Consider the following 9,040-nt stretch of genomic DNA (forward strand, 5'->3'; position numbering starts at 1 on the left):
ACTCAGACGTTTGGCTGTAGATTTCTAATGGTCCTCTACTTGAACAGGGTCATGAATCAGAAGAAATTATCAAAGTCTCCCAAGATGATGGTGCAAATCACCCGGGCCTTGAACAGTCTCTCTTGATTCCTCACATGCAGGGTCACTGTGCAGAGGTGGGCCAGCCCTGCTTTCTGCCCGGGCCTTCCAGGAGAGGGGCATGCATCAAGAACTGAGTCCCAGCTCTGTGATCCCCTTGCTGTTTGCTCTTATTATCAGCACTTCATTCCTCGGACATCCCTTTCTGAACTCAGTAAGGGCTGTTGATGATTGGGAGTGTGACATGGTGAACTTGACCCTGGCAATTTCAGAGTATGGGCCAGTTTCTCACCCTGGGAAACCCAACTTGAAACAGCTGTGACACTTAGTGAAGCTTTTTCAGTTCCCCATTCATGTTCCTATGTCAAGCCTCACTCACCCGACAGGGGCTAACCTTTCTTCTTACAGCTCCCAGCACCTGCATCATCACAGGACCCTTGAATCCAGCAAGGCTGGTCATGGCTGGTGTTTGTTCTCTGCTGCATACTTCCCTTCCCTGGGAAGGGTGGTGGTGGAGAAGTATATGCCACCACTGCACTCCAAAGGCACTGGTTGCAACCTAGACAAAACCTTTGTTGTTATCAATAAAATTTTGCATGTGGATATATTTTAGACTATTGGGGAGTATTGAAAATTAGACTGTAGATGTGACCTATGCTCCTTTAAATCCTATACACCTTGAGAGGTCTGTGTCCTCTATACTGGGCTTCATCCAGGAGCTGGGAATAATTAATGGAGTGTCTCATTTTTTTTAAAGGGATGTTCCTCTATAACCTTTTAAACATCTTTTAAGACAATTCAAAAGAATGGGTGGTTCTTCTCCCCAAGTTGCATCAACAAATGTGAACCCCAAGGAATATGAGCACTACGATGGGGAAGGCAGCCCTAACTATTCTTGTCCTGAGAGACTCAGCATCTCCATGGTGCATTACCAGGTGCTCCAGGTCTCCTAGAGGACAACAGCTACCTCCTCCATAGTCAATCAATGACATAGTGGAGGAGGAAGTGGAGTCTGACTCTCCTGGGGTGGCCCAGAGCTCTCTGGGAGAACACACAAGCTGCTCCATGCTCACAGCTATGTCTGGATGAACATTCTAGTTTTCACAAAGTGGCTAAATGTTAGCTGTAGCCTTCTGATTTCCACAGTACAAGCATATAAAGTGTAAATATGTTTCAGTTTTTAAACCGAAGGTTCAGTGTCTCCCTGACTAGTGTCGGGTCCCCAGTCAAGAGGCCGAGCTCCATGAGGCAGCGTCTCACACTAAAGTGAGTGATGACTTTTGAGATAAGCATTTGGGAGTTTACCTTAGGGCATTTCTGGACTGGCTCTATTTTGTAATTCCTTGATTTTTATTAGCTCTTATTTTCTTGTGCTTCTTGTATTTCTTGTGTTTGTCATCATTTACTAAGTCTAGACCTGTGGTAGATCACACTTCCTCAACACAGATCTGTCAGGTCCCAAGAAACACCACACTGAAGTCACATTTGCTGCGTTGCTTGTAAGTTTCATTGCAAGTTCGTGGCTTTTCCGGACCCATCACCTCCATGAGGCGGCCCACCCACACCCTCCTTCCAGCTTCCTCTGTCTCCTTGGAAAGCCATTGGTTTTGAAGTTCCTGTAAGTCTACTGAGAAGGGACACCAGTTATGAAGCCCACACAGGCCTGTTCTGGTGGATATCAGGGCAAGCCTCCAAGGGGGAAAACGGGTCATCTGTCCCTTAGAGTTCATGCTGTTGTTGTCTAAGTGGGTACATTTCCCCCAACCCATTTGACAGCTTATCAAAGTGACCGTCCCTCTGGCAAGTCTTTTACGATGATAAGCCTCCATTTTCCTATTTGAGAAATGAAGAAATTTGACTAAAAATTCTCACTTCAGTTCTAAAATCTTTGTAATTCGAGTAAAGATGAAGTTCTGGGTGAGATGTCACTTACAAAGTTAAGTGTTTTACGGACATTGCATTAAAAGGAAAGAGAGATGTATGCACCCGTGGTCTGCTACTTTACACTCTATTGCTTTGGCGTTTTGTAGTAAATAAAGGGGTTTGAGTTGCAATCTGTTAAAATCCTCCTGAGTCCTGATAAATTTCTTTTTTAAAATTTTCAATAGAGCCGGGCGGTGGTGGCGCACGCCTTTAATCCCAGCACTTGGGAGGCAGAGCCAGGCGGATCTCTGTGAGTTCGAGACCAGCATGGACTATACCAAGTGAGTTCCAGGAAAGGCACAAAGATACACAGAGAAACCCTGTCTCGAAAAACCAAAAAAAAACCCCCAAAACAAACAAACAAACAAAAAAATTTTGATAGAGACAAAGAAGAGAAGGCAAGTTCTCCCTAGGCTCAGGGCTTCCTGCCTGTAGTCCTTACAGTCGTCTGCAGCATCCACAGCATGGTGGTATGCTGAGTTGAGTCCCAGACTGCAGGCACATGTGGTTTGATAAGAGAGTTTCCAGTTCCCACTTAAGCCCATCAGGAGGGTCCCTCAGCCTGTGCCAAGAAGCTGTGGCCACCTCTTCCCAGAGGCGATAGAGGAATGGTGAGCAAACCCATGCATGTGGGTGGCGCAGTGTGTACGGGAGGGCTCAAGACATGGGACAGAGGGGCACAGGGGTGGGAGATGGGCATGATGTGCTTCTGAAGAAGCGTTCCGTTCAAATTCACTCTTGATTGATGCTGGAGAAATCAAGATTCCATTGCCTAGAGCTACGAGCCAGTCTGAGGGTCCCTCAGAGCCCACCATCTACCTCGGGAGATGAGTTTGAAGATCCTAATAACTTGCAGGTGATCATTCAGATGCAAGAGGGTGGGGTCAGCCCCTGAGGTTTAGAATAGAAGCCAGGAGGAGGAGAGGGGAACAGCTGTGATGGTCATTGCCCTCAGTCAGAGGGAGTGAGGCGGTGGTGGAATGTAACTGATACCCAGGGAAGGATTCTATCAACCCTTCCACGGAGAACAGCAAAGATGGAAAAAGAAGCCAAGGCAACCCAAAACAGAAATGGTTATGAACACGTCAGATGTTCACCATGGTCTGTTGTCATAGGCAAGAACCGTCTAAATGTAAATGACAAAGATTGTCAGGATGAATAACCACCATAAAGAGCCAATTATTTGTTGTCTACAAGAAATCCACTTTCAGATAGGAGTTATAAAGACACACGCGGATAACGCGTAAAGTGACGGGGAAGGAGATACCATGTTTACATTAATACAAATTAATACAAAGTAATTGGAATGAACACGCAAACTTCAAACCAAGGACGGAAGTGTGAGGCGAGCTGAGGATGACGGATGAACGCAGCAGGGGAGAGAGAGTCGGTTTCCTGCACGCATTCTACTGTTTCCTAGCCACCTAGGAAAATAATATCAGCTCGAAAATGCTGAATAAAAAGAAGGGGATTTTCTTCCAGGGGTGGTGGTTTGTCTGTTAGCATTTGGGATTCTAAGGACTTCAGGTTCGGCCTGGGCTCTATGGTGAGACCCTGTTTCAAAAGAAAAAGCAAAGAGGTAACACTTAATCCTGACCTTTGCCCTGCATATCCACTTGTCTAATTCTGAGAATTTAGGAAATAAATCATCTCCATGGGGATGGAAGAGAGCAAACTGTACATTTGAATCACTACCTTTCAGGCTCTGCTGGTCCCCAACCCCCAGCTCTGCCCAGTGTTTGGAGTGTGGAGGGCTTTACTTTGCTCTCTCGAGTTCTGCAGAATCCCTGAGCACCAGATGGTGTTTACGCACAGGCTTGCGGAACCGATACAATCAATGAAGTCATAGGTACTGACCCCTCCAGGTGCATACCATCTGAAAGTGGAGCCTTTAAAAGGCAGGTGGTAGATGGAGTCGTTGGCAGTGAGCCAAAGAATGTGCCCCACCGGCCACGGAGTGGCCTTGCACTGAACACCCTCTCTTATTACAAGATGCTTGCCACGTTGTGCGGACTGTGCTGGCCCTATAAACCGTAATCACCCAAGGCTCCTCCGTGGGTCAGACTAAGACATGAGCTGGATGCCCAGCCCAGGAGTGGCTCCAGGAGAGAAAAGAACTCTATGCAAGGCTTACCCAAATGCAGGAAACACCAAGCCAGAAGTCGCTGTGTGTCCGAAGGGAAGTCAGGGCTCAGGATTCAGGTGGAGTGCAAGCCCATGAGCTGTGCTGCCCGGGCGGCACACCCGTGAACCACACCGTCGCAATGGATTCGACCTCCTGTGTTGGTGAGAAAGGACACTGCATGCCATCAACAATCGTTCTGCAGTGTTCCTGTGCAGCCATGTGCTATTGAAAACAAAGTAAAGAACAGAGGTGTCTGTCCTGTTCGAGTTAACGTCGGCACCTGCTGGTGTTGTCTAGAACATTTCCGAGACAGACAAGGTGCTTGGGCATGGCCAAGGTCTGAGAGGCCTGAACTTGTCTGTTGAAAGTGGGATCCCATCTGATTGTTTTTCTTAAACATCAGGAGAAGTTAACAGCTAATATGACAAATGTATGTGAGAGAGAGCTAGACAGGCCCTGTGCACACCCCTTCCCCACCTTGCCTGACTGTCTCACAGAGGTGAGGACCCCTCTTCCCTCAGTTCCCACCTGACCAGTTCCTACATGAACCGTTGGTAACAGCCCAACCAGCACTGGCTTCTCAACATACAACATGAAAACTAAGAAAAGATGAAAATGAAACGGACGCATTCTCCATTATGTATGCTGAGGGTTATTTAAGATGGGAGCTGTTGAGAAATCCAATAACAGTTTCAGAAGTTTCCAAGGTCCCTGAGCTTATCTGAGCAATTTTAAAAAGACTAGTTCAAGCCACATCTAAACATAGAGAAGTATACTTGACAGCTTATGAACGTCATTCCAATATTTTTTAGTATGAATCTCAATTTATAATAAATGGAGATTTACAGAATCATTCTGAGTTCCTGGCTCACCATGATTTGGTCAGTTATTAACGGCTGGGGTAAATGGTGTTTGAGCATACTCTGTGTGTGCATGTATGGAGGAGGTAACCTACATATTAGGGAGTTAGATATATTTAGAAATGACATAAACTTTTGGAGCATTAGCTACAGAAAAATCACGATAAATCCAACACTGAAATTACATTTACCCATGCTTCCCGCAGCATCTGTTTCCCATTCAGGGTGAGGGAGACTGAGCAGCAAGGGCTAGAAGAATCCCGGGCTCTGGATCCCCACCTGCAGGATGGCGTGGCAGCCATGAAGTGGCCTCTGTGAGCTTGCTGGTGGGTAGCACTTTATCCTTCTTAGTGTGGCCACAGTTTGGTGCAGGGCAGGGCAGCACTAGAGACAACTGGCACCAGATACTGTACTGAGTGTCTTCACAGCTGGGGCTGGGCCTTACTTCTTCCCGTGTTCCCATCCATCTCCTCTCTGTCCCATCCTGTTAGACAGCCTTGGGAACCACCAGTTCAATATCACATGAATTTCTATGCACCCTCACTTTGGTTCACATCCCTCTGTGCCTGTACAGAATTCCAGAGCTGCCCCTGCACGACCCCAAGAGTCTCTACCTCCTGAAACTTTGACCTTAGGCCGGGTGAAGTAAAATCAGTTTTCTTTTTGTGTGGTGTTATCTACACCATAGACTTATTATTTTGGCAAAGATTTAAAAGATAAATCAAGTGCATACAAAGAACTCAGCACAATCCCTAGCATTCAGAATGGATGGCTGTTACCAAAATGGTCATTTTCATTACTTTTGTGAAAATGAAGAGACTCCCAGTGGAGAGTGCAGGGGAGCCGAGAAGGAGCCCCACTGCTTCTCCTGGGGACACAGTGGTGTTCATCTGGGTCCCTGGGGAGTACCAGGGGACCTGCCCTTCCCCTGGTCCCCCACGATCCACTACAAACCCAACTCTTCTCTAGGTTCTTACAGCCTTGAGTTGCTTAGCACTTGGTGGGACAATCCCTGTGGACACCAGCATTGTAGACTCCTGGCTGCCTCCCCAGAGGGTGTGTAGCCCCCTCTTCATCCTGGAGACCAGAGACAGACCTCACTTCTGCCCTGTGAATCATCCACTAAATTGAGTGGTGGCTCTCGACTCCTACCTGGGATACCCTGATGCCTTTAACAGAGAGCTTAGGAAGACCCAAGGTACAGAATTGAGGGAGAATGGTCATAAACTTCTGAGAACTTTAAATGTTCTTATGACTTTAGCACTGACCCAGCCTATTATTGGGTGGATGACCTGGACCTTCTGGAAGTGACCTGTCACCTATTTCATTTGAGTCCATCTGTTCATTCCCGCCCTTAGCAGTTTTCTTTCTTGTGATCTTACCTGACTGAATCAAGTCACGGTGTTCTGAGTCAGCAGGATGGAGGCAGACTTCCAGAAGCCCATGTTGTAATGGGAGAATTAGATGAAAATACATAATTAAGATAAGGTTGCTATGCTAAGTGAGAAAATATATGCAAATTACCTTGAAACCAGAGAAGCAAGCTGTTTAACTCCAGTTTCAGGGACTCGTTTGCTGTGTGTGAGCTTGTGGGAAGCCAGGCCAGGCCGAGCTGCAGCCCTGAGGAGCTAGGCTTTGCCTGGTGGGCAGGAAGGAGCCCAGGCGGACAGAGCAGAGCAGCAGAATGGGGTAGAAAGGCTCACAGACAGAGTCCTGCAGCCACACTGACTGATCTACAGGCCTGGACAGGGTGTGATGTGCAGAAAGAAAAACCCTAGAAACCAAGTGGCTTTGGGAGTGTGGGGACTGAAGATTGGCAGTCTGTGTGTGGGTGTGACTGGGGCTCTGGGTCCAGCCTGGGAGACGCGGGAGAAGTGGAGGAAGTCACTTCACATGTCACCCTGGGAGGAGAAGAGAAGGTGTGCAGTTCTCTTCTGTTGCTGGACTCTGACACGGAATGGCAGATAGCAAGCAAAGTCATTCAGTACAGAAATAGAAGAATAAAGAACACAGACCAACTGTGGAAAAGCAGGCTAACGGTCCATGACAGCGGAAATGTACATGGTGGTGGGTCATCTAGAAGAATGATTTCAGCTTCTCAATAAGGAGACCATGGGCCTGTGAATGGTAATCAGCTGTCCCGGTTTTAATTGGAATGACTACAGCAAGGTGTTATAGTAATAGTTTATTTTATGAAAACATGGAAGAGAAAACCTCCCTGGGTGGGAGCCAAGAGCTTTATTCCACAATGTGCTTTATAGGTCTCACAGAAACAGGCCTGGACTCTGTTCAGAAGGAAAGCATATAAAGTCAGAGCTTCCAAAACAGAAACCATAAACCCTGGGCTTTGATTCGCTTGTGTAGCATAGGAAAGGGGAGGCACACCCTGATATAATCTATCCGGTCTCTCCTCATTTTGTCCAAGCCTACTCTCTTGGTCTTAAGCCTATTATGACTCAAACAGTCCCACCAGCTGTAAGAACACAGCCATAAAAGATAGGACAGAGGATTTTCCACGTGACTAAACTACATTGGTGCATACAGAGACCGAGCAAGGCTCCCATACATGCCATTTCCTTTAGTCTCCATCCCAACTCCTTGGCCCTGAATACTTACTTAGAAGTAGATGGCCCTAAATATTACTCATGTAGAAGGCCTTTGCAGAATGCTGGACTCCTTTGCATGTTTGTTTGTTTGTCTGTTTGTTTTTATCATTTTAAGTTTACCATAGTGTCTAAGTTGGAAACGTTCAACTTTTGGTAGTGTTGACTGCTCACTGCACAGGTGCTGATAAGACTCACTACGTTTCCAGTGATGCCCTCCCGTGAGGAACATATCCCAGGAGTGGACACTGCTGACTGCCCTGCTTGGATGGGAAGGAGATTGTGTGTAAACTGAGGTTTAGGGTGGACAGGGGATGTGGGCTTCTTCACAAAGATGTGACTCTAACCATTTCCCTCACCACGTCATACATGTCAAACACAGATTTGCCGCAAAGCTGAGGAGCTAGATATCAGGCCCTGATTCGAGACTCGTTCAGGTCCTGGAGATGCTGAGGATAGATGTACAGATGTTTGAGGAATAAGCTATTGTGACTACGATGGTTGTGGCCGCCTCACTCACCTCCGACATTCTTCCCATCACCACGCCCCGTTTGATGGTGCTAAAACCATCTTAAGAGTCTTAAATCCAGTTCAGAAAGCAAGGCAGCCCATGCAGTAAATGGAGGTGACAAGATCTGTTTCTGAGGTTTCTCCCTCTCTACGGACAATGGAGTTACTATTGATCTCCCCAGGGAAGGAATGACTCCCAAACACCCCCTTGCCCACTTCCTCTCTCGGGAGCCTGTGGTACAGGGCCAGGGGTATTGTAAATGCTTCCTCAAGCAAAGGGGGATAAGCAAATAGGGAGGAACACATAGCCAACGGGTAGAATTTATTCCATGGAAAATACCCATGGCTTACCTGCCCATAAGTTGTATGAGGATTCTCTGTGCCCCAGTGAAACCAAGTCCTCTCCTGTTGAGGGTATTCTATTAATAATACACGAGGAAACCACACATGACACATTTGTGTGTGTAACCACACATGCCCCAGATAGAGTGCATCAGTTTGGAGTGACTACTGATTAATCACAATTGATTTATTGATTCTCTGTGAATCAGATTTTCTTTCTGCTCCCTCTATAGAAAAATCACATAAAAAATAATAGTTACTTTGTACAAGAAAATATAGTTAAATAACATGCAAAATGCATCACTTTAGTATTTTTATGCTTGAAGTATCTCAGAATGTATACTTTGCTGACGTCTGTCTTCATGCTGTGATGAATGCTTCTTAAATGAGCTTTCTATTTGCACCGTAGTGTAGACTTAGGCATCAGACCCACCCTGCCTTGAGTGTAGAGGAGAACCAGCTGAGATGTGTTAAGGGATCAGATCACGTGCTAAGTTGTGGCTGTTGAATACACGATGCGTTGATAATTTTGAAGCCCTTTGGGTGATGAAGAAGAAACAAAGAGTTTTACACCTTGTAGCATGTCCTCTTTTTAGATG

At 46.5% G+C, this 9,040-nt stretch overlaps 1 long non-coding RNA gene across 2 annotated transcripts; it reads right to left on the bottom strand.

Annotated features, from left to right (window-relative positions):
• Nucleotides 1-3,112: 3,112 nt before the first annotated feature.
• LOC119086889 lies at nt 3,113-6,519 on the bottom strand. Of its 2 annotated transcripts, none has more exons than XR_005090276.1 (3): nt 6,369-6,519; nt 4,136-4,279; nt 3,113-3,555 (listed from the first exon to the last, which is right to left on the bottom strand). It is a non-coding gene; the product is annotated as an uncharacterized LOC119086889 (long non-coding RNA). The 2 variants fall into 2 exon arrangements; XR_005090275.1 differs by having other exon boundaries at nt 4,136-4,348.
• Between the last annotated feature and the right edge of the window lie 2,521 nt (nt 6,520-9,040).

This window comes from Peromyscus leucopus, chromosome 8a (genome assembly GCF_004664715.2).
Source record: "Peromyscus leucopus breed LL Stock chromosome 8a, UCI_PerLeu_2.1, whole genome shotgun sequence".
Taxonomy (NCBI): Eukaryota; Metazoa; Chordata; class Mammalia; order Rodentia; family Cricetidae; genus Peromyscus; species Peromyscus leucopus.